This window comes from Bacillus rossius, chromosome 7 (genome assembly GCF_032445375.1).
Source record: "Bacillus rossius redtenbacheri isolate Brsri chromosome 7, Brsri_v3, whole genome shotgun sequence".
Lineage (NCBI taxonomy): Eukaryota > Metazoa > Arthropoda > Insecta > Phasmatodea > Bacillidae > Bacillus > Bacillus rossius.
The window spans coordinates 67400025-67426183 of NC_086335.1; the positions used below are offsets into that span (position 1 = coordinate 67400025).

The 26159-nt window shown below is 41.1% G+C and overlaps 1 protein-coding gene across 4 annotated transcripts in view; it reads right to left on the reverse strand.

The window, feature by feature from the left end:
* Positions 1–26159, reverse strand: part of LOC134534274 (G-protein coupled receptor moody-like) — a 120845-nt gene that overhangs the window by 85334 nt on the left and 9352 nt on the right. For 2 of the 4 annotated variants that reach the window (XM_063372582.1, XM_063372581.1), the window contains exon 1: positions 836–932. The exons of the other annotated variants lie outside the window; for them this stretch is intronic. The gene's annotated coding sequence lies outside the window, so the exon portion shown is untranslated. Of the gene's footprint in view, positions 1–835; positions 933–26159 lie in introns of those variants that run through there. 4 annotated transcript variants of the gene reach the window in all.

A 26159-nucleotide genomic window follows, 5' to 3' on the forward strand; every position in this document is an offset into this window, starting at 1 on the left:
GACGACTGGAACACAGCGGGTAGGACAGTCGGGCGAGAAGAATAGGGCTGGGTTCCCAGTTTAAAAAAAAAAATTGGTTGTCTGTAAAGTCGGTTTACGGACGATAGTTTAACGTGACGTCATAACAAAACATTGATGAAATGATTGCATACTTTTATTAATAAAATTGAATCATTTTTATTGAATTATTACTATTTTGTATGGATACAAAGAAGGAGTGAAATGAAATCTACAATTTAATTGATAAATTTACTTTTATTTGCACTAATTAATTCAAATATGTTTATTACTTTAACGAACAGATTATTTTAACTGTACCACTACATATTTGCTATTTAACTTCTTCCAATCTGTGTTATTCTGTTAAGGATAGGACGATGATAGGAAAAGTAGGAAACGAATGCGAGTGTTTCAAGTTTAATGTGCCTCGAAAAAGTCAAATCGATGGTTGTTCCAATCGAGTGGAAGAGAGATAAATGCGGCGCAAGCGTACAATGAGCGTAACGGTACACAGCGTAACGGAACAATGTGCGTAACGGGACACTTTTTCGTGCGGTCAGCCAGCGTTCGTCGATTTATTAGACGTTGCCACGTCAAAAATTGACCATTTACGTGCAAGCTTTCGTCGTGAACTGCAAAATAATAAAAAAAAAAACATCCAAACAAAATAATCTGCCGAAAAGTGCAACGCTACTAGCAGCCATTGCGCAAGTACAACACCGACTGTCTCTATAGAGAAAGAGACGAGCGTGCTCGTGTGGTGTGTGGTAGCGGCCACGCGGCGAGCATATCCGCTAGTGTTGGCCACGCGAACACACGCAGGACTGTGACGTACCTGAGACGCGCGGTGCGGAAGGGCGTATCTCCCGAGCAGCGAGGCCGGAGGCTCACTGGACACTGGCCGTTGCGCCGCGCGCGGGCAGCGGGCCGGCCGCGGCGGTCAGCGGAGATAAGGAGCGCCCTTGCGCTCCCAGCGGCTGATAACAGCAGCCTCTGGCCCTGACGTAGCGCTGCGAGTACACTGACTACCCTCGCAACTACTCAGCATGTACCTGGATATATACAGTGCTCGATTCATGTCTACTTATTTATTTCTTCTGTACAACGTGCATATTTTTATCACTTTAGTTCTATGGAAAAAAATCATATAAAACAACAGTAGTTTTGATAACGACCTTTCAAGAACGCGTTAATATAGCTATCTGGTTGAAAAAAAAGCTTGGTATTCATGATTAGAGCGTATAGGCCAGACCCCTCCCGCACACTCATAATTTTTAGTTAGGTTAGGAAAAAAAAAAGTTTCACAGCAATTTTTCAAGAAAAACGTTGCATTAAAATTCGGCATTAAAATTTTACTCCTTTCACGTCAAAATGAGTTTCACTTAAAAAAAACTAAATTATGTTGTTTTATAAGTACTTTCCGTGGAACTAGTTTTTTAATGCTTGATGTTAGTAGACAGCTTGATAAGTATACGTGAAAATAAGATTAAGTAATGAATTTTAATGTACAGTTCGAGTTGTGCTGCCATGGAGACGTTCACATTAAAATAGTGTCTGTTGCTTTTTTTTTGTGTGAATTCTGGAGCCTTGACGATGGCTGGCCAACAGGAGAACGTGTCACGTGTCTGCAGGCAACGCGGCTGTGTTCTCTCTCGACCTGACGGTTGGCAGCAGTGGGCGCGGGGTCTGGCGCGGTGCATGTCGGGAGTGGTTTATCGGCGCCTGCGCGTGACGCGGCGACGGCCAGTCGTAAACACGCCCGCCGCTAGCTCCTGCCTGGCTTGTGGCGGGAGCAGCGACGAATGACGTCCCTGCGACAAGCCGCGACCAGCGACACGCATGTCGCAGGTCCAAGTCGCCGCGACTTCGTCGCTGATGGCGACATCCTCATGCCGAAGTTTAACAAACGGCATATTATGGAGGGATGTCAAAACATAACCTTGTTTGTCATATATGTATGTGGGCGTGAGAGATATTTTGCTCGATATTTTAATATAATATAATAATTTATTTCCCCTTTGTTTAACACTTTGTTAACAATATTCACTTAATTAACCAGGAAATTTAGCATTCACGAAAGAAAACTCGTATGTGAGTGCATCTAGTCACTTCAAATTACTTATGGTATTTTGACAGATGTAAACATTTATAAATTTATAATAACTGATAAATAAATATATAAGATGTAACCTAAGAACCCTTTGCATTAGTTTTATTAAGATGCTGTCGCATCGCGCACTGAGTGTCGCTCTGTTGCGCTATTTCCACGCGACAGCAAATGTCGCGCTAAAGAGAACATTCCAGTTTTAACCGTACGGCAAACTGAAACAGCCAGATGTGTATAAAATGAGCAGAAACATTATAGATTTCACGAGTTATCACGTAAGAGAGAGTAAGCTATTCAAAAGACGCAAAGGGTAAAACCTGAGTCAACAAGTTTGACTGTGTCAATAAATACAAAATACCCTATCTAGCATACTTTCGTGACCATACGATAATTTTTTAGTCCCAACAGAACAATTTATTGGTAAGAGCAAAAAGGTTTTCCGTCAATACCAGACATTGGTGGAACGAATAAGTTACAGTGTTTTGCAAAGTATCTCATCGCGAAAAGTGGACTACAGGTGCCTAATAAATACTGTAGGGGCAGGCATTTTTCGCGAAAAAAATCTGAACACCTAATAGACTGGAGAAAGGTGTACCCGCACCAGCGGTTTATTACTTGTGATTGGCGGCCGGTCTGCAAGAGAAGTCGTTGCCATGTTTGACCGAGCCACTCAGGACGTGTTTGCTTGCGCACTGAATCACTGTGATTGGTTACGAAACCATCGACATAAACAGGAAATGAACCACTCAATCACGAAAACACAGATGATGCTTCAGTGTTTCAACTTTCAACTGGTCTCGGAATCTTTTCGCGAAATAGGATGCATGCCCCAAATAATTAGTAGAGACCTGAAAAATTCGCGGATTCATTTCGTGTTATGCTAAAATTAAAATAATTATACCTTATTGCTGCTTCTGCCATCGGTTCATTGTTAATCTGGAGGACTGAGGGCCAATTAGAGACCCATCACTCATAGAAGTGTCGAATCACAGGCTGCCCAGTCGAGACGACTCACAAGTCAGCAGCCAATGTACAGGTGGCATTTGTCCGAGTGTGTAGAGGATATTGGAGTCTATCCTGAAGGTGATTGAACCCGCGATTTTTTCCGGTCTCTACTAATTAGCCATTTTGTGACCAGAACAAAATTATTTTGTCGTTGCCAGGATATGTTTGGAGTAGGGTGTACCTGTACACTGACTGATAAAATGATCTGTGGCGGTCACAATGCCTGTTTGTTGTTTCTATTTGTGTTATCGGCGCGCGCGGCGCGGAGCGGACGGCAGCGGGGAAGCAACGCCTCTGCGGTCCGGGGGAAATCCTGCGACCCGCCATGTCCGGAGGCGACCGCAACGCACGTCGGTGACCATCCCGCCGTCAAAACCCCGCCTCGTCAGGGGTGTGTGTGTGTCGGTGAGGCGGGATGATAAGCGCGACGCTCGCTGGTGCTTCTAGCGCGGTGTCTCCTCTGGACTGGCGCGCAGTCTTCTCCCAGTGCACAGGATAACTGTGAAATTTGAGCGGTGACCGTAACATTATATTTCGGAGAAATGAAGATAAAGGTGTAATGCAAGTCCCTTAAGTGTTTTCAAGAATCTGTACCGGTTTTTTTCACGCCTTAAATTTACTCTGATAACATGCGTTTTTAGCCATTTTAACTCTTCTAAAAATACAGTTTAAAAACTTAATACAAAATCAAAAGTACTTTTCGGCCCTCAGCGAACTCTTAAATGTTTTTCCTAATTAGATTCTACTCGGATATCTCGAGTAGTTTTCTAAATCGCGTTGTTTTTTCCTGAAGCTCTGCGCACCGTGTGTGTGCCCGGGTGGGCGGAGTTTCTTGGACGTACCCCATTGTAGGTTTTTTTTTTTGCACTGTTTGTCATGAAAAAAAAAAAATTCAAGAACGAAAATGAAGAAATAAAAATTGAAAACGTGAACCCACAGAGCACAATTCAAAAATCGGCTGAAGCGACTCCGGCACTCAAGTTCTGTCCTCGCATCTCGGGCGGGGCCTGGTGTTCGGTGTTGCGAACAGAAATAGACTTAGGTATTTCAGATTATCTTGCAAGCCTACCAGCATGAAACTGTGATGACAAACGTACTAAAAATTAATCATCTAGAAATGAACGAGATTCTATTGCCTTTTTTTTACTCCATAAATTTTTATGATTAAAATGGTTTAGCACTAATTACGGTTTTATCTAGCAACTTAATATATATATATATATATATATATATATATATATATATATATATATATAATCCTTTACCACATTAAAAAGTTTTGGGATTAATTGAACCCAGAAAATTGATTGATGAATACGTTCACAAACAATATCCAACAATCTCATTTCTTCTAATTGTCTACACAATTTTGTGACCAGTAAGACATGTGTAATGATAACAATATTATATTGTTATATATATAGTTATATATAGGGACCGGAAAAATTCGCGGGTTCAATGACCTCTAGGATCAACTTTATAGTTCTACGTACACTCGGTCAAATGCCACCCACTCATTGGCTGCTGTCTTGTGGAGGTGTGTCCCAACGTAGCGGCCTGTGATTCGATACAGCTTCGGTTGAGTTATTCTCACTGACCCAGAGTCGTCCAGGTGAGTTGTGAGCCAATAGCAGAGGCAGCACTGAGGTATAACTATTTGTATTTTAGCCTATCGCGAAAAGAATTCGCGAATTTTTCCGGTCTCTAGTTATATATATATTCTTGACTTCACTATGAAGCAGGGGTCACGGTGTTGTCTATTAACACCCGCCTCTCACCAAGGCACCACCGAACCAGGGACTGTCGCGGGGTGCAGCCGTGAAGCGGGGGGATGTTTTCGTCCGGGTGCTCCCGTTTCCCCTTGCTCGCTCGTTCCGCCCAAGCTTCATCCCCTCGTCGTAACCCTCGCAACCTGTATGTCGTTAAGCCCTGATTGCCCGCGGTTCTCCCCCCCCCCCCTCTAAGCCGAGGGCGGGGGTCGCCATGGCAACTGAGCCGCCGTCGGCTGCTCGTCTAGTCGAGCACGCATTCCCGTGGGAAGGGGGTGGGGGAAGTAGGGGGTGGGAGTGTGAGTAGGGGGTGGGAGTACCCGTAAACTCCCCCCCCTCCCTTCACCAACGGTGGCGAAGTAAACGAGGATTCTCGCTGCCAACCTGACGAGAGCGAGGATCTTCTTGCAGTTTGTCTTGGAGGGAGATGAAGATAACGCAGGCGCGGCTGACGAAGAAGTCGACGTATTTATTTATTTATTTATGTATGTATGCATTTATTTATTTATCGTGGCGAAGTTAAGGCGGTACGCCTTTTCTTACACTTAAACCACTTTTCTGCAATTACATCAAATAGTGGAGTATTAAATATTAAGCACGATACAAGCAGATGTTGACTAAATATTAAGAGAACAAATTAAAATTTTAACTTGATGTTCAAATATTAACTATTACAAAAGATTCAACCATAACTAATTTAAAGTAATTAAAAATTAAGCATAGACATACATAAAAAGGAAAGTAATTAAAGTAATTAAACATATCAAAACCGGAAAAAAATAGGTGTTACTACATTCTAATACATACTACACGTATTCCGTCTACTGTGTTGCGACGGGGCAGACTCCTGATTTATTTTGTTAATTTAACGCCATACTTTGAGTTTTCACACCATTAGACCTTAATTCAATTTTTTTTAAATAAAAGGATTAAATACTCAATAAGTTAATGATTTCATTTAATTTAATGGTTTATATTCAACACAAACGCCAATTTGGATTTAAACTACAGCAAAACTGGAATCACGTATTCATGCGGTATACAGTTTTGATTTTAACAGATTGTAAGTAGCATTTGACAACTATTTAGTTTTAATATTAAATCCACGTATTTATAATTTTTGTTTCACAAACCACCGTAAAATAATTATAGACACAATTTTTATTAGCACTTTTCTTTATTCGCTAAGTTTCGCTTTTAAAACGTAATGGCACAATATATTATGAGTGAAAATTTAAGTCCCAGGGTTGCACACAGCACGCCGGTTCAGAGTCCCATGCATAGGGGCGGTAATGAGTCGGGCACACCAGCATACAGTCTCGCGTTGCACTTGATGAAAGGCACACTGGCGACTTTATTGCTGAAAAATTAAAAGAAAATTTTATAGGAATACACAAAAGCTTGAAGAAAATAACATCTGTGGTTACTGATAATGGTGCCAATATGGTAGCAGGTATAACAAAAATACCAGATAAAACAAACACGTGTCTTGTTTTGCACACACAATGCAGATCCTCAGTTAAGGATTTTTTTATTTTTTTTTATTTTAACAATTTTGATTTTAAGCCAACCTGTAACTTTTGTTCTTCCCAATACACGTAGTCAAATTTCTGACCACATTATAGTTTATTTAAACCTTCACCAATCACTGTTAGTTCACTGAAGAGATTAGCGAGAATGTCGATTTTTCATGTTCTTCGTCTTTATATATGCCACTTTTGGGATGCTGCTCGCGAAAATGTGCATGAGTTAGCTCTAGAAGTTTTTTTTGTACTCTTCGAAATCTTCGTGGGAATGAATAGCCTTTTGTGTTCCCTACGAAGCTGTCATTTCTTACAGACCTGGAGTCCATGCAGTTTTTACTCCTCTATAAATTGTTAGTTTTATAAATACTAACGATCAAAGTCCGGTGAAATCTTCCGCTTTCCATTAATTAATATATATATATATGTATATATATTTAAAGAAACCGAGACAAAGAAGGAAAATAAAAATTTAAAGGGTCGGCGCGGGACCCTAAAGGCACGAGACCTTTAAAACGCTGAAATATTTAGGCGCGGGGCCCTTTAGGCGCGGAACCCTTTAGGCGCGGGGCAATTTAGGTGCGGAACAATTTAGGCGAGGGACACTTTAGGCGTGGGACAATTTAGGTCCGGAGCAATTTAGGTGTGCGACAATTAAGGGGCGGGAACCTGGGCGGTGGTCCGTCTTGCCCAGCCCTAATGCCGCCCCTGTTCTCAATTCAGTGAATTCTCTCCCCCAAATACCCAAACCTTTGGGGCCCTATCGTGGTCCAGTAAAGAGTAGCCAGGGAAACTTATCCTGTAGTAGTAATCAACAACGGTGGAACGGAATGAGTTAAGAAAGCTATGCAGCTACCGTACCTCTTCTTCCCGTAATGCGTGGAGAAAAAAACTGGTTTGAATAAATCTCAAAAGTACTAAAGAGCATTTTTTTTTACTTCATACATTCAACGAGACGACATTTACGATATCAATAAAACAAACGTAATTACGAGCATGTCCTTAAGTATTAAAATCTTTGTACCAAAATTTCGCTTACAAAAAGATGTAAAAAAAGAAAACAGTACAAGCAATGAAAGAACACAAAGGTTTTATATTCAATGGTTTTACGCTTGACTCGTGCATCTTTGAGGCAGGAAAAGAGAGACATTGAGGGGGAAGTTGGCCAGCACTAAAACAAAGACACCAGCGGCGAGACAACCGATCATAAACTCCAAGCACGTCACGAGACACAATGGAACTTTGGCTACCGTGCAGCTGTGCTTGCAGGAATATGCTTTGTCTGGTACTCACAGGTTCCCTAGCAAAGAGGGACTCCGGGTTAGAAGGGTTGTCCAGTGTTTAGTTCCGCGACTGGGACACGCATGGCCGAGCGCAACTGCAAGCCAAGTTTTTCCGCTGAAATATTCTTCCCAGAAACACTCATTTTCAGCCAGATGCCCGTCTGAAGCAGAGCATAGAAGTTCCATTAAGAACCCACGCGTTGAATAAAATGTTCAAAATAACCCGAGTGATCTTTGCGGAAAGCTTCTTCCGGATTTATTTTTAAAACGGTGTGTGTGTTTTTTTAGAGTGAAAATTTCTAAGCACACGAACCCCGGTACAGATTCTTGAAATCATTGAGGCCACTTGCTGGGCCTCAATCTTCCTGCACTTTTTTATATCATTTCTTTCATATTTTCTTTTGTGTGTTTTAAATATTGTTCTGATATTTTTCTTGATCTTATTTAAGCCAGTCATAATTATTAAATATGTGGGTAGTTATTTTATATTATTTTTTGTTTTGGTGTGAGTCAGTTTCTTTTATACGCTAATACGCAATATCGATACTGTTTCCTCGGGCGGCCACTGCGCGCGGTGTCATCGGAGAGTTACATCATCATCATAGGGGCTTGTCTCGCAAACTCGTAACTTCATTCCAGTCCCACGGCGAATGCTACGGCGACCTCTCAGACATCGCAGTTGTCCTGTGGACGCCGAGGTCCGAGGCCAGAGCGTTGTGCCTAGAGGCGATCCTGCACTAGACGCACCAGCGAGGGTCGCACTTAACTCGGGATCTTTTGCAACCGCGAGTAGCAGGCTCTGGAATAAACTAGACCAAGCGACAAGGCAAACAAAAAATCTAGCTTCCTTTAAGTACAGGCTGAAAAAAAAAACATCTTTGTAACAATTGCTAACCATGACCACTTCGCCGCTACCCTATTGCTCGAATCTGTGTGTGAATGTGCGAGTGACTGGTTTTAATGTAGCAGCACCTATTTTTTTGATACTATTTGCTGTATGTTTAATCACTTTCCTTTTTATATATGCGTATGCTTAATTTTTAATTACTTTAAATTAGTTATGGTTGAATCTTTTGTAATAGTTGATATTTGAACATTAAGTTAAAATTTTAATTTGTTCTCTTAATATTTAGTCAACATTTGCTTACAGCATGCTTAATTTTTAATACTCTACTATTATTTGATGTAATTGCAGAAAAGTGGTTAAGTGTAAGAAAAGGCGTACCGCCGTAACTTCGCCACCAATAAAGACGATAAATAGATAAACACATACAGACCGAGCGCCGCGAGCTTCTAGAGCAGGACGCGCCTAGAGTTTTCCTCCCAGACAAATGCACTAGGTTTTAGTTAGGTTAGGGGGGGGGGGGGGAGTTGTCCCCGGGTGTCAGGAAGAGGGTGGGTCGGGAGTACAACCGGCGGACTAGCGCAGGGCCGACACACGTGCCTTGTTTACGACCGGGTTCACCGACGTCTGCCGTCGTTGGAGGAGGTGGGGTGGGGTGAGCTTTTATTATCAGCCGCTAGGGAGCAGCCCGGGCGCTAAACACAGCCTGCCGAGCCCTGCGCGCCCTCGGAGCAGTGCTGCCACCCATAGAGTAAGTAAAGGAAGAGGCGCCACTCCCATAGTAATGATCGTTCGCTTACATTTGTAAACAAAACCCTTGCGATCATGCCATTTCTTTGCAACTTGACAACGAAAAAATTACAGCCAAATACAACCTGGGGAAGGTTTAGCGCGTGATAGTTGGCATCTTTGTTCACAAGCTTGGTGCAAAAAAAGCACATCAATTCTATTTATTTTACTTTGCGCGTGTTATGTTTATATAAACGGCGAAAGCAACCTCAACCTGTCCTCGATAATTGTGTAAACATTAACCTCCGTATCACGCCTCACTGTCATTGTTACGAGAATGTGTGATACGGTTTTATGTCCTTTGCAAGACATATATTTTTAACTTGCGTTAAATTAAGGTGTTAAGCTTTAAGTGGCGAACAATTTTTTTTTGCAACAATTGCACTTAAATACATTGACTCGTTAATTAATTTTACTAACAGTTCAAATATTACATAAGACGCAATAAATGTAGTATAGGCCTACTTTCACTAAAATTAACTTAAGTTAATTTAAAACTATTTATAATTAGAAAAGAAGTAATCTCTAGTACTGTAACAGCAACTTAGATTAACACAAATTAATAACATCTGGACATGTAATAAACTAAAGAGATCAAAAGTTGTAATCTATTTTTCCCGATGTTGGTGAAACATGGTATGATCCGATTTTTAAGGATTCAGTTCGTCCTGTCTACTGTCACCCTCGTCCGTCCAGTCAAATGCTGGTTCGTTGTTGGCTTAGACTGCGTGCGTCGTGGCGCGACGAAGAAACTGCGGAGTCGATAACGGGATGTTTGACACTCCTTGAAAATATAGAAGCCTTTATCTCTGTCCTTGAGTCTCTTCGTGTCGCGTTACCTTCGAAGTACAGTCGTTCACTGTAAGCCAGTACTTGGCGTTACGTTACCCACCACCCCCACCATTCTTTCCCATGAAGCAATCCGGGTTACCGAGTTCAACACCCGGCCTGGTTGTTCACACCAGATATAACTAGAGACCGGAAAAAATCGCGAATTCATTTCGCGATAGGCTAAAATACAAATCGTTATACCTCAGTGCTGCCTCTGCTATTGGTTCACAACTCACCTGGATGACTCTGGGCCAGTGAGAAACACCCGACCAAAGCTTTATCGAATCACAGGCTGCTACGTTGGGACGTCTCACATGACAGCAGCCAATGAGTGGATGGCATTTGACCGAGTGTACGTGGAACTGTGGAGTTCATCCTGGAGGTCATTTAACCCGCGAATTTTTCCGGTCCCTAGATATAACTATTGGCTGGACGTCTTTTTTTCAACGTATAAATACGTTAGCTCTCGTTATATGGCATTTGGTAGGAGTAATTTCTTAAACTTCAAATATTGCAAGTTAAGTAGCTTGGCTTCTGGGTTGTAGCCGTGTCCTTGGCAAATAATTAACCGACGTTTCGGTCGAACGTCGGTGGATTATTCGCCAAGGACACGGCTACAACCCAGAAGCCAAGCTACTTCAGACAATGGCCGTGAAAGCCCGCGAACATTATTAACTTACAACTTAAATTCAAAGTTGATCTGGAGAGCTGAAATTTTACGTACTTGTTCAGGTCTGATGACCATAAATTTAACTGTGAATCACAAATACCAAAATGGGAAAATATTTAAATTAATTTATTTTTAATAAAACTGATTTCAAACTCAGTTTATTACACAATTAATATGTCTAAATTTTGTAAAATTGGTAAAATGTGAACACGGCAGTTTAAGAAGGCTTCATTTCACAGGGATCAGAGACATACACCCGAAAAGTTCCGATATCTTGAAAAGTCCGCTATTATTACCCAAAAAGAATTGGGGGAAAAAAATTACCCTTTAGTACATTTTTACGTTAAATTTAATTTAATAATTATTGTACAGATTTATGGGAGGGATAAACCTCCAGTTCTTAAAGTAGGTATTTAAAAAATTGGTTGTCTGTAAAGTAGGTTTACGGACGATAGTTTAACGTGACAACGTCATTACAAAACATTGATGAAATTATTGCATACTTTTATGAATAAAATTGAATCATTTTTATTGAATTATCACTATTTTGTATGGATACAAAGAAGGAGTGAAATGAAATCTACAATTTAATTGATGAATTTACTTTTATTTGCACTCATTAATTCAAATATGTTTATTACTTTAACGAAGAGATTATTTTAACTATAACTTTTATACATGTTTGCTATTTAAATTCTTCCAATCTGTGTTATTCTGTTAAGGATAGGACGATGATATGAAAAGTAGGAAACGAATGGGAGAGTTTCAAGTTTAATGTGCCTCGAAAAAGTCAAATCGATGGTTGTTCCAATCGAGTGGAAGCTTTGAATATATTGTTACGACTTACCGCGGGGGTTCGTAAAGGATAGCCCAATTAATAGATTTTATTTCACACACACAGTTTTATTTATTACCACTACTTGTCACTTACAAATAATCTTCTAAATTGGCAAATAATAAATTACACTTAAAGAAATGTCAATTCCCCAGTCACTCGTCCGCACACCTCGCTGGACCGCACTTCCGGCGCAACTCTCGCCGCAGCACCCCTCGTGGGTCTCCGCCGCGGGACTCCGTCGCCACACTCCGCCGCCGTCACACCCTTCGCCGAGATCCCACACGACGACTCACTCGCAACTTCGCCCGGGACTCCGCCGCGCCCGCGACTCTATCGCCCGGAACCTCCCGACTCCACTGAACTCACTCACTCCCTGCCCTGGAACCTTCGTCCAGGGACTTCGCCACTCTGCCGCACCCGCGGCACTATCGCCCGGAAACTCCGCCGCGGGAGAACTCCCCACTGAACTCCTGACTCTCTGCCCTGGAACCTTCGTCCAAGGACTTCGCCACTCTGCCGCACCCGCGGCACTATCGCCCGGAATCTCCGCCGTGGGAGAACTCCCCACTGAACTCCCAACTCACTGACTCAGACTCAGACCCAACCTCCTTATATAGCCCTTGGGTTCCCGTCCAGAACAATCGGGCATGTCTCCGAGATATCTCGCGACCTTCGCCGTCGAAATGCCCAGAAACGCGTCGTGAGTCCTCGAAGGACGCGGCGGCTGCTCAAAGAACGCCGATAAACGCAACAAGCATCGGGTTCCCACAAAACGCGCCAATAAACATGTCTAAGTCATTTTATTCCGCAGTGCGGCCTCTTTTAAGTAACTCGATCTGAGGCAGGTGCGCGCTGCGACGGTCAGGATGTTGCGAGACAGTATGACACAAGATACCAGGAAGAGGATGCGGGTAGAAGGGGGGCGCAGACAGGCCGAACGAGCGCGGCGATGCCAAGCACTGCAGCCAAGCGCGATCGTAACAATATATACTGTATAGAAGTCGCCAGCCCAGGTTAAAATTTCTAATACGGTTTTGAGATAGTTGGTTAATTCACCGCCGCAATCGCCACCATCTCTAGGGCATCGACTTGTGGTGGTCCCTAGTGGACAAGTGTCGAACTCTTCAAACACCCCTTCCCCCTCCCGTTGAACGACCTTGAGCTGCAGTGAATGATAGATGGGTGGTGCGGGGAATGACAGCGGGCGACAGGGCTGCGCTCTAACGTGTAAATAACAACTAAGACGATACAGGGCGTTACGGCAGCGCACTGCAGCGGTGAAGTTCCCAAGCTGCTCATCATACGCTTCTGAAAAACGTAGAGTAAATCCTATCCACTCGCGACTTCTATACAGTATATATATTCAAAGGTGGAAGTGAGATAGATGCGGCGCAAGCGTACAATGAGCGTAACGGGACACAGCATAACGGGACAATGTGCGTTACGGGGCACTTTTTCGGGCGTGCAGCCGGCGTTCATCGATTTATTAGACGTTGTCACGTCAAAAGAAGTAATAATGTTTTGACACCAGATAATAACGTGTATATTTCAACAACTTCACCTGTAGTTAGGGGTGTTGCCGCTAGGCGGCAGCGCAGAGCTGACCTCGCCGGTGGAGATGGACACTGCTTGAGGCGACCTGGAGGAGACCTCGCCGGCCACGGACAGGCCTGGACGCACGTGGCACCGGTGGACAGATAGCGACCCCCCCCCCCCCCCACCCCTCCGAGGGGCAGATAAGCCGCGAGATTACCGGCCGCCGCGAAGACGCAAGCCGGAGAACGAGATACGGCGGTCGGAGAACTGACACCGCCTCCTGACGCACGTCGCAGATAGCGAGAAGCCCTACCTGGTTCCGACAATCTAACTTCGCACGACACATGGCTGTGTTTTTTTTTTTGGCATGTATGAAATACGTTTTCCGAGAAAATATCGAGTATTTCTTCATATATATTTCACATGTGAGAAATTATTTAATATGTAGCCGCGTTATTGGCGAATAATTCCTCGGTAGGTGACTGCTTCCTGATGATGGCGACTGCAATGTCGAACCGAAACGTCGGTGAATTATTCGTCAAGGACGCGGCTACAACACAGAAGCCAAGCTACTTCAGACGATGGCTGTGAAAGCCTGCAAACATTATTATTTGATTTAAGTCAATTTTTAAAACAATGATTATTAGTGTTAATACTGGAAAACTTATTCAGGGAACGGTATCCAGATGCCCGGGTAAGAATACGAACCCAGTATTACAGTTGTTTTCGTGAAACAGCCACTGCGGGCCTCGTGGCCCGACTGCCAGAACCCGGCATCTAACCAAGGACTCGCGGAGAATCTCAGGAAGCAGGAAATAGCGTTTTCATCGTGGCTGTGACCGGAGACAATGCGCAAAACAACACGAAGTTAAATCAACTTCTTCGATCGAAATGTTAACTACGAAATTTTTAATTTTGACGATGCATATCAGTAATCTATGTCAATGCCAATAATCTTAAATATGTGATATTGTCAGCAAATAATTTTAAAAAATCGACGAGTTTTTTAAATTTTTAATATATGTACAAACGGTATCAGCAAATAATTTAAAAAAAAAACTGATGAGTTTTTAAATGTTTGATATCCAAACGGTGTCGTCTAATACAAATGTATTATGTATTGCACTTGGATATCCGTTTTATTTCAGCACTGATTCGTTTATTTGTAAGAAGTAGTCTCTTTAGGTGTGATGCGTATAACCACACAAATACCTACTTGTTCCAGCCAATCGAAACCGCGTCGAGCGAAACGCGGAATTTTTAATTTTTAAAAGATCGCTGACTATTCATTTAATTATACAAGGATTTTAAATATTGGAACATCTATAAAAAATCATGATATGTTCGGATGTTACCTACACCACTGTGATGCATGTGATTAATTAAAGTCTCTGATCTTAAAAAACAAATATATATAAAAGTTGGACAGTGTGTCGTGGCCTTTGTTGTTGCTAAGCCATAGGCGGAAAAGAAGGAGGGGGGGGGGAAAGAGAAAATGAAAAGCGGTCCAATAAGGAAGCAGGAGACGCCCGTGTAAGTGCTCCTTCCAGGACCTCGATATGAGTTGCGAGAGGAAAGGTCCTGACTGCTGCGAGGATCACGGAGGTATTAGTGCACGGAGTGGCTACCTGCTCTAAAAGTTGAAGTCACGCTTAGCCAATTGTCTACAAAAACAAACCGTGGCTGTACGAAGACTAATTATTCTAGATGCCATCACGCAGCCATGACCTCAACACATCTGCAAGGAAGTAGCGTTAATTTTCACCGTAGCAAAAAAATTTTTTATTCATTTCGACTTCAATTATATATTGCACACACCCGCTCCCTGACTTGTTACCTCCATGGCACGAAGACTTGTCTCGCACAAGACGGCGGCACCATGTTCTTACTGGAGGGTCGACTGACAGGAGTTCAACGTCGTAAGGAGACTTGACCAGCTTCGAGTCCGGGGAGGAAAGTGCTAAAACGCGTTGTAGACGTAATTGGACGGTGTTATGTAAAAATGGTTCAACCCACAAACATTTTTAACTGAGTGAATTGAGCTCAAAGTTGAACACACAATAACCGGTATTGTGGCAGTGCGTTGAATGTTTTGTCGCAAGATGGCATAGTAGCAAGGAATGTCGGTTAGAAAAATTTAGCTCAATTAAAAGTGTCATTTTACCTACACAATTATTTCAATATTTTTTTTCCCTTTTGTTGGTTAACTCATTTGTGCATAACACCATCCAATTATAAATTTAGCTACTAATGACTTGCCACTGAGAGACCATAGGGTGTCAGTTGACGATACCGTATCCAACGGAAATTTCCTTGAAATAATTCACATGTTGGCAAGATATGACCAAGTCCTAGCAGACTTACATAATAAAACAACCCAAACGAAGCGTCAACTACCTCAGCCCTCAAATTCAAAATTAATTAATCAGTCTTATTGCCAACGAAATATGAAAACAAATTAAGGACGAAATTCTGGAAAGCCCCTTTGTAACTTTAATTTTTGTCACAAATCAAGACAGCTCATTGATTGCGTTTCTCACATGTTTAAAATTCATTATTAAATATGTGAAGTATATTATTGGTTGTTTTTTAAAGTTGCAGTGGGTTTTGGTTGGGGGTGTTTCAGGACCACCCCTCTTCTAGAGGGTTGCCCCTCGGCCCAGTGATCCACGACTCCAGTGGCTGTGACGCCTCAGCACACACGTCTAAACAATGTGACAAATGTAATACTACACTTGTTTGGGAAGTAATGTCTGTAGACATTGGATATTGCTAGAGCAACGGAAATTTCGCGGATTCATTTAGTCGCAAGCTAGAATGCAAACCTTCACACTCTCGCACTGTGTTCATGATTGGTCCGCAGTTAGTTGGACACGCCCCTCTACGACCGTGAGCCAATGATGCCCAGCTAGGAGAGAAGTAAGCAAATCAAGTAGTGCCAAATAACAAGAATAAAATGTTCTCCCTAAGAAATCAACCAATGGGAAAGTAAACATGGGTCGAACACACCTATAACTTTGAATTATATTCTGAGGCCAGAGGAATCCGCGAAATTTCCGGGACTCTAGATATTGCCCAGCTGAAGACATGGTACAGTGTAATGGCATCCCAGCGTAGAGCCAGACTTACTTGAAGTTGAAACACAGTAGTAGAAGGCGAGAAAATTACGTGACGACGTCTGTACAGCTTGCTTTAGGAAGTGAATCGCCTAACAGCATCCAGTTTTGGATCGGTAATTCGAATGAAGTAAATCTTGCCACACTTTGGTGAAGAACCTTCTCCTCAAGAAATAACTCCATACTGAGTCAGTTAAATATAGCGGGCTACTCGTGTGACAACAGAAAAAACGTGGGATGCTTTTCCGCACGCTTCTAGTAGGTCGAGAGAGCTAAATGTAATCATCTCTGAATTAAGCTGTAGATTTGTATAAGTAAAGCGAAACACTTAGATGATTGTGATCTTATTATTTTTACTTCTGAATAAAATAAAAGTTCTATGCTCGAATTCATTAAAAATAATTATAACAATAATTTAATGTAATTTTCATAAATTTAGTGTTAAAAATTACCTGTTGTTGAAATCAGACCCAGTAATTTTGAACTGGACTAACACGCAATTAGCCTTTAACAAGATATTAAAGTGTTGTGAATTTTGTGTTATCAATCATAAAATCCCAGGATGACAACGTAATTTATTTTTTGCTATGACAAAGATTTATTTGGATCACCAATACGCTTGATACACGCGACGGAATTAGACTTCAACCTGCAACATACAGAGCCTAACAAAGTATAACTAAAAATTTCAAAACATTAAAACGAATCCATCCAATCACTGAAGATACACACAAAACAAATGCGTGAATTTAAATATTTTATTTAGGCCTACAAAACCAATTTTTTTAACATAAATTTGCTTGTTTGATTGAGATTTATTTATAACATGGTGGGATGAAAATGCTAAAAAATATTTTTGCAAAACTCCGTTCCCCCGGAGAAACCCCCGGAATGGCCACCGCATGGGGAGCCCAGGAAAAGAAACGGGCTCCCCATTTGGAAGCCACCTGGAAGGTTTTTTTCTGTTCCACCCACCGTTTCTTTTGGTAGCCTGACTTGTTGCAAGGGATTGTATTCCTACCAGAGAAAATGCCACCATTTTGTCTGGGCAATCCGCCTTGGAGGAGCCGGGGCGCGAACCCGGGTCCTACAAGTCACAAGGCAGGCGCTCTACCCCAGAACCAGAGCGGTAGAGCGACGATCGGCAGTCTTCTTAACACTGACATTACTGTAGTTGTGTTTGTCATTAACACGTGCTTATTTCTGGCAGTTGATTCGGAAAGCAATCATGTATCTATGTAGGGTATTAAAAATAACACGTGAGCGATAGTTTTGTATTCACCAGTGAAGTGTTACATATAACCTCGGTAACGAGCAAATGTATCTGTTCTCAGATTGCAAATACACTTACAGTACAAAACTCGGACACAAAATTTAACGTACAATTATTTAAAATAATGTGTTTCCGCACCCGCCGCTAGAATTCGCTGCCGGGGTAGATACGCCGACTATCAAATTATTATATTTGCAGAGTTAAATTTTAAACTATATAATGAATAGCTCCGATGAAAGCGAAAAAAAAACAATAAACCCCGGCTATAGGAGTTGTATTAAAATACTAATCATATTGATATAATTCATTAAACAGGTAATTCTATAAAGTTTCTCTTGCCATCCACGACAGATGGCAGCACCGTTCCATTCACGAAATTACAAAATGTCGTATGCCAAAAGCCAACAGTTTCAAACAAGCAGGATTGCGATTTAGTGGCCCAAAGCAGCAACTGTTCAAATAATTTTAAAATAACAAGTAGCTACCAAAGGTGACGCTATTATACTTAGAATGCATGACGCCTGAAATAAATAGCCACGTAAAAAGAGAAGTATAATGTAGATAGGTACCCAAAACAACGTTAAAAAAAGGAACAGGTTTTTATATAAATAAGTGAGCATTAGGCCCTGCTACTAACAGTAGGCTTATATGATATATTAGGCCTAGTACGTTAACAAAAGTAAAAATAAATTAAGGGATAAGATTTTTTATAAACAATTAGAGCACCAGAAGTTTTTGTTACCAGAACTATGAACTATTGCAAGAATTGTGTGTCCTTTTTCATCTGCTGTCATAAACATTATAGCCATACATTTTGACAAATAGTTAATTTGAATTAATAGTATTTTGGTTTAATTGCATTATGTACAGAAGGTGTTTCCATTAGCGAAAATATATGCACTTACGTGTTAAACTCTTTAATTTATCTTGTACACTTGTTTCCTGTTATAACATGAGCGAGATGTTTATCACAGAAAAGGTTTTATGAAGTGTGTTTGATCTGTCTCTTAGTATGACTTGACGATATTTGTATCATTTTGGTATTTTGGCTGTGCAGTAAACACTTAAATTACATAATTAAAACTTTGTGCTGAATTTACAGAAAACGTTTTTTTTTTAAGTGCCTTGTATGAGTGAAATTTGCAAGGAAACATTACTTTTTGTTTAAGTGGATATACGAAATTAAGCTGGAAAGTATTCCGAAGTATTTTGTATGGACATACACAGAATAAGAAAAAGTGTGCTTTTACAAAATTGTGTTTATAACCTAGTTTCTAAAGATTTTTTATTTATTTTTTTTTTTTTTTTGCGATACAAGTAAAATATTTTAAATTTTAGAACACACTTTGGTAGCTGTGCTTGTTGCGTGAGTCCAAAATCATAGTTTTGAGAAATTCGCGATTGAAAATTATCAGGTTTCTTGAAGTCAGTTTTTTTTTTTTTAGCTTCATTACCTGCTTTAGAACATCATCGTTTTAAAATAATGTCTCTAATCTCAGTTATCAATTTTAAAAGTAAATAATTAAAATTTTAACCATTTGTGACTTAACCCCCTTTACGCAACAAAACATATATTATATGTATTTTAATTTTTAATTTTTTTTTTTGCATTTATGAATTATTTCCCCCAGGACAAACAGCGCAGAACTGCAGTGTCGTGTGACCAGGGATCGGGTCGTTACCACAACGCCGACAGCTAGAAAACTGCTGTGTACTACAACGCCGAAATAACAACTGAATGAATTTGTGTGTTTTTCTTAAATGTACCTTAACGCCGAAATACCACAATCAAACCTAACCTTACCTAACATATAACCTAACCTAGCGTAATGAGAACCTAACCTAACTTAACCTAGCCTATCCTAACCTAACCTAACCTTACCTTTGTGGCAGTCCTGCAATGACATTTTTCGGCGTTAGTGTATTTCGGCGTTGTGGTGCATCCCCCCAAGGATCTGTTCTGGCCGGAGACTGCGCGGTCGTTTGATCCGCGCCCTCAGGCAATTAATTCAAGTCGGTTTCCGGGCCGCTCCGCCCCCCCCCCCCCCTTGAAGGACCGCACAGGAAATGAGCTCCTGAGGGGTTGTTAGAGCAGAGGAGGGTGAGCCATGAGCATGGTGTCTGGAGCAGGTCTGTGCTTCGAGAACACAGCCTCGCTTCAGATACTTACATTCTCCTCTCTGTCATGGAGTGTCGTCTTGGACCATTATTTGTAACATAGAAATGCATCAGCACGTCAAATAAAAAAAAATACGTTCTTTAAACGGTTCATGCAATGGGGAATTTTGATTTAATACAATTTCTCGGACATACGCAATTACGGCTTCGCAATGTTTGTCATGGGGAAAAAAATCATAAATGCAAAATAATAAATAATAACATAAACTCACAGAACTCGAGCCTAAATCAGCTGATGTCAAACAGATAAACCCAACTGTGTGTTATCCTCTGATGTCGTTGTGTAGTCCATAGTTGGGTTTATCTGTTTAACATTTCTGATTCAGGCGTGTGCTCTGTGGCTGCTAGCGAACTGAAGGCGCTAATAACAGTTTAGTTTAGAACTACTTCAACAGATGGCGTTGTCTTGAATTTGTAACGCGCTATCGTTTGGTGCGTCCGTCACGTCTTGCCTAGGAGTTACCTGCCTTCCCACAACATGAAGCTGAAGAGTGGCGTCCCGGTCTTGCTGATGCGTGGCCTTGATGCTCCGAGATTGTGCAATCAATGGGACTTTAAAATAAAAATTTCCCGTTTTTAAAATGTGCTTCATACAGACTATAAACTCGGCAGTGATGTTCCTTATATCTCCATGTCTTTGGCCCAGGATACGCCGGGTAGTTCAGCTAGTATAAAATAAATAATAGATAATTTTGTGGCTTAATTTTTAATCCAATTTCGTTTTTAAAACAGAAAATTTTTGTGTTATTGTTTTAATTTTTATAAATAAAGTTTTGTAATAATTACTCCAACAAAATGGTGTACATGTATGCTGCATTTTTACGAAAAAAAAAAGTTTTTCTTTAAATAAATTGTTCTGAAACAGATACATTCAGAAAAAAAAAATGGCGAGCATTTGTGGTTAAGAAGTTCAATAAGAGATGCACATTAAAACAAATTTAATTAATTTTTTCTGATCTATGCACTTAGGCTTTAAATTCTTGTATGGAAATAATAGATAACATTCCTTGAATTTCAGACATTAAAAGATTTAAGTTTCTTTTTTTTTGGGTGATTTTAATTAAGTTTTTGGTTGAATGCTGCTTGAATTCGAAGACATAACTTGCCGTTTCGTCGTCACGCCGTGTGTTTCAGGTTTCATCGCAGTTCACCATATTATGATCTCGTCCACAGAATGTAACGGGTCACGAGAGATGAACTCGTTGATGACAGTCCTCCGGAATCAGGGTGTCCACAAGGAAAAAAATATTTCGTACCAACTTAAGCGAGAAAAAAGTACTAGATTTGAAAAAAAAAGTACTAAATTATAATTTGTTATGGTTTTTAACAATTTAGGAAGTTATTATGGCATTGCAATGCTCGAACTTAAAAATCACACACATATACATTCCATAGTTTTTAAAAATAATTCACTTAATAATAAAACATATTGGAGTTACTATAATATAATTATATTAAAGAAAAATGTACTAGATCTGTACTAGACCACTAAAAAAGTTATGAAAGTACTGGATCTAGTACGAAAGTACTGTGGACACCCTGCTCCGGATCAACTCACGGGACGGGAGGTATGGGGGGGGGGGGTGACGGCAGGTGTCACGTGACGGAGCGCTGACGAATGGCGAGCGCCGGAAGAGTGCCGGCCGCGGACGCGGAGGAGATCTGCTTACAGCGCTGCCCCAGATTGATACCCGGCGCCGCAGCATCCCGCTGGACCAGCGCTCGCTCATCCGCCGTCATCCTACCCGGGCCCATATTTCACACGCGCACTCCGCCAGCTTTTTAGCCCTGGTCCCTGGTTAGTGCGGAACAAGTCTATATATACATATTTTTTAAATTTGTGAGCACGAATATCTTCTCCCTCTCCAGTTTCTTCATTATATCACATACAGAGAGAGAGAGAGAGAGAGAGAGAGAGAGAGAGAGAGAGAGAGAAAGAGAGAGAGAACATTTGACGCTGTGAATATTAATTCACGCAAATAGACACGAAAGATTAATTTCTTATTTGTAAATACTCCAAATTGTGAAACTAAGCACCACAACTTTCATTACAGGAGAAGAAAATCATCCCTACCCGCGATTAACTTTGATGTATTTATATTATTCAAACAGCAACTTCGATTAATTTCTACTTTCACGTTGTTTTTATATAGGCCTACTGCTAAATTTTCTTTTCTTTACCGCGGCACTTTTTTTTTTGACGTGACAACATATAATAAATCGATGAACGCCGGCTGCACGCACAAAAAAGTGTCCCGTTACGCTCATTGTACGCTTGCGCCGCATCTATCTCTCTTCCACTAGATTGGAACAACCATCGATTTGACTTTTTCGAGGCACATTAAACTTGAAACACTCCCATTTGTTTCCTACTTTTCCTATCATCGTCCTATCCTTAACAGAATAACACAGATTGGAAGAAGTTAAATAGCAAACATGTATAAAAGTTATAGTTAAAATAATATCTTCGTTAAAGTAATAAACATATTTGAATTAATGAGTGCAAATAAAAGTAAATTTATCAATTAAATTGTAGATTTCATTTCACTCGTTCTTTGTATCCATACAAAATATTGATAATTCAATAAAAATGATTCGATTTTATTCATAAAAGTATGCAATAATTTCATCAATGTTTTGTTATGACGTTGTCACGTTAAACTATCGTCCGTAAACCGACATTACAGACAACCAAATTTTTGACGTGTTGTTTTTTATTCATACCTTCAACTTAATTTAATTCAACGAACCACCTTGTGAAAACTAAGTCATAAGTTTCGTGCGGCATACATACAGTAGCATGGGGGACAAGAAAACGTGGAAAACAGTCGAGAGAGAATATTTGAAGTGTTCACTGAGATTTATTTTTTCAGTGAATGGTAAAATGCATATATTTTCAAATCGCAAAAAAAAAAAAAAAAAAAAAAAAAGAAAAGATCACTCATACATATTTTTTCGTGATAGATGTTAAATTATTATTTTTTTTCCCAACCTGCCAGTTATATTTCCAGTTGGAGGAGGGGAGGGGAAAAAAAAAACGCTGACCACTTTGTCCGTTGACTGTCGCTGCTGGAATTTCCGATGGACCGCGCGGAGCTACAAAGCGGAGCAGTGTCCGGGCTGGAGGACCGCCACTTCACATGACGACACTCCAGCTGCGAGTAGGCCCGTGCCACTCTGCCACTCTGCCACTCAGCCACTCGGCCATTTGGCCACTCGGCCACGTGCATGCCCGGCCAGAACGCTGAACTCGTCCGAAGAGACCACTGCCCCTTGCCCCATCCCCCCCAGACAAAAATTGCACACGTGGAACGAAATTTTCCCGCATGCGATCTCACCGCTCGTGTTCGAGAAGGATGATGACGGTCGTGTGCGGCTAGCGTGCACCAAATGAAATTTTTTTGGTTTTTTCATGTTGGTGTCTAACCTGTTTCACAGCGAAGCGAACGACTTTTATTTCTCGCGTGTTGCCCCGGGAAAGCCTAAGATGTCCATCAAGTTCTGTCCCTGCGCGATTACACCCGAACAATTCACCTTCGGCCAACCTCGGGTTTATTTATATATATTTATATTTCTCTGTTTATTTTATTGTAGCTATACTAACCTAACTAACCGTCCATAGTGTTTTAATGTAGCTAACCTAACCGACCACTTTTAATTTTTTGAATTCATTTTTCTTGCGCAAAAATAAAACCAATCCCGAAGTTGGCCGAAGGTCAATTGTTCGGGTGTAATCGGGAAGGGACAGAACTTAATGTGCATCTTAGGTCTCCCGTTACCCCGTGGTCTTTTGGTTTGCCGGTTATGTTCAGGAAGTGGTCACGTCCGCATGGTTACAAGGTAAGTGTGTGAAGCTGTTTAACCCCCTCTCCTTCCTACATCTAATTGTTGTGTCATTTTGGTTAGAAGTAAAAAAATGGCTGAAATGTAGTGTTTTCATTGTGGAAACTGTATGAATGACTTTTTTTATTACGTTTTCAAAGCCGGATATTTTAATTCATATTTACTAACCACAACAAGATGTTATCAAGCACCATTTCCGCCATGTTTTGGGCGGGGAAATATGGTGAAGGTGAGGTTGAAAAGTGACCAACTATATCACAGCCTGCCGTCTCCCGACAATTCCTAACTCCATGGTTTTATACTACCATGTTCATTTACGAACTCTGTGACTGTAATTATTATACTTTATGCTACAACTATAATTTTTTTAAAAATATTCCACTTATGAAGTTTTATAGATGTAATTATTTTGACATACCTATAAGAAGATTTTAAGTGCCAGTGAAACATTTTGCATGTTAGTTCAGGTGCAAACGTAAAATACGCTGCGAGTCTGTTATATAGGCTATTACTTATTTTACACACGGGAACAAGTGGTTTCGTAACCGCTGCGACGCTTTGGTGTGGATGGCGTGGGCAGGTTGTGTAGGCAAGTTTAGCTTCATTCTGTATTCCCGTGCTAGTCGACACTCTACTCAAACATGACCAAATGGTCGCGTAAAAAAAAAAAATCATATAATATTTGTATAGCGGAAATTACGTAAGCACAGTATTATACGTGCAAACAATTGGCAAGTAAATATTGAAATAATAAATAAAAACAATGCAAATTAATGTCCGAGTCGAAAAGAATAAAGAAAATTGACTCGTGACACACAATAGAATAACGGAAGGATATTTTCAAATGCAGGTTTGACCTAACTTGTAGATATTAGTGTAACCTATGGACGACCTGCACACACAAAACAGCATTGTTGGCAACACACGAGCTAAAACTTCGACATACAATAAGTATAACCATACTATAAGGTATTTTCACCATCATAAAATTTCATTTGGTGCACCAATACGTTTGGTATGTACCATAATCTTCACAAAAGTGACTATATACGGTTTAATGTTGCTACACGTTGTGCTCGCCATTTTTATCCCACATTTCCGTTCGTGGACTTCCGTTCCATTTTCACGAAAATACTCCTACCAACTCCTACCAAATCCAGTATACCGAGAGCTAAGATGTTTACACGTTAAAAAAATTAATTCCTTCTGGGTTTATGCTCGAATGACTTAGGGGGAAAGAAATTATAAATTTTGTTTATAATTGCATGGCAGTATGAACATCTGACGTATCAGTCAGAAATGTTCAGAATACGTAATATTTTTTTTTCAACGCCAAGTTGAAATGAAGCAGACCATCGACTCTCTGCACGCACAGTATTGGAGGCCGCAGACCAGGGCAGGTGGCGGTCGGGTCGTTACCACAACGCCGAACGTACAATAACGCCGAATACCACAACGCCGAATGCCAAATTGACCGCAACGCCGACAGCTAGAAAACTGCTGTGTACCACCAACGCCGAAATACAGTAACGCCGAAAAATGTTACTGCGGGGAAGGGAAGGGGGGGGGGGGGGCAACAGGAGCAAAATGAAAAACAACTGAATGAATTTGTGTGCTAACCTTACCTAACCTAACCTTTGTGGCAGTCCTGCAATGACATTTTTCGGCGTTAATGTATTTCGGCGTTGTGGTGCGTCCCCGTGGCGGTCCGCCCGTCGGCACGCGAGGGTTAGGAGAGAGGGGAGGGAGAGGGCGGAATGCGACGCCGAGAGGGTTGTTGTTCGATTGGGGGGGGGGAGGCGGGGGTGGAGCACAAAGAGGAAAGAGCGGGGAGGGAATGCTCGGATGCGACGCATAGCACTGCGCGTGACTGCCCGTCGCGCAGGCGACTTGCATCCGCGACCATCCGTGGCTCCGCCGGATCAAAGCGGCGGATGTCGGCGCGAAGAATGCTGTCACCAATGGCTACGCGCAGAATGCCAATAACCTTAAAAAAAAAAAAAATTGGTTGTCTGTAAAGTCGGTTTACGGACGATAGTTTAACGTGACAACGTCATAACAAAACATTGATGAAATTATTGCATACTTTCATAAATAAAATTGAATAATTTTTATTTTAATAATAAAAGAATAAATACTTGAAATTATACTAGTAATCAGATTTTTAAAATGCAAGAATAATTAACCTTTATTGCCGAAATTGTTGTAGAAGAGAGATAGATGCGGCGCAAGCGTACAATGAGCGTAACGGGACACAGCGTAACGGAATAATGTGCGCAACGGGTCACTTTTTTCGTGCGTGTAGCCGGCGTTCATCGATTTATTAGACGTTGTAACGTCAAAAACCACCTCCGCGAAAAACAAAAAAACAAACGTGAGTGAGTTTTTCAGTTCTCGCCAGAGATGTGTAACATCCAACCTCGGTAACAGGCATATTCACGTGTGTTCTCATGTCGCAAATACACATACTCGAAATGTAACGTAGAATTCTTTAAAATAATGCCGAGCGTGATAATCATACGCCAATTTTGTTTTCAACTACAGATCTGGACGC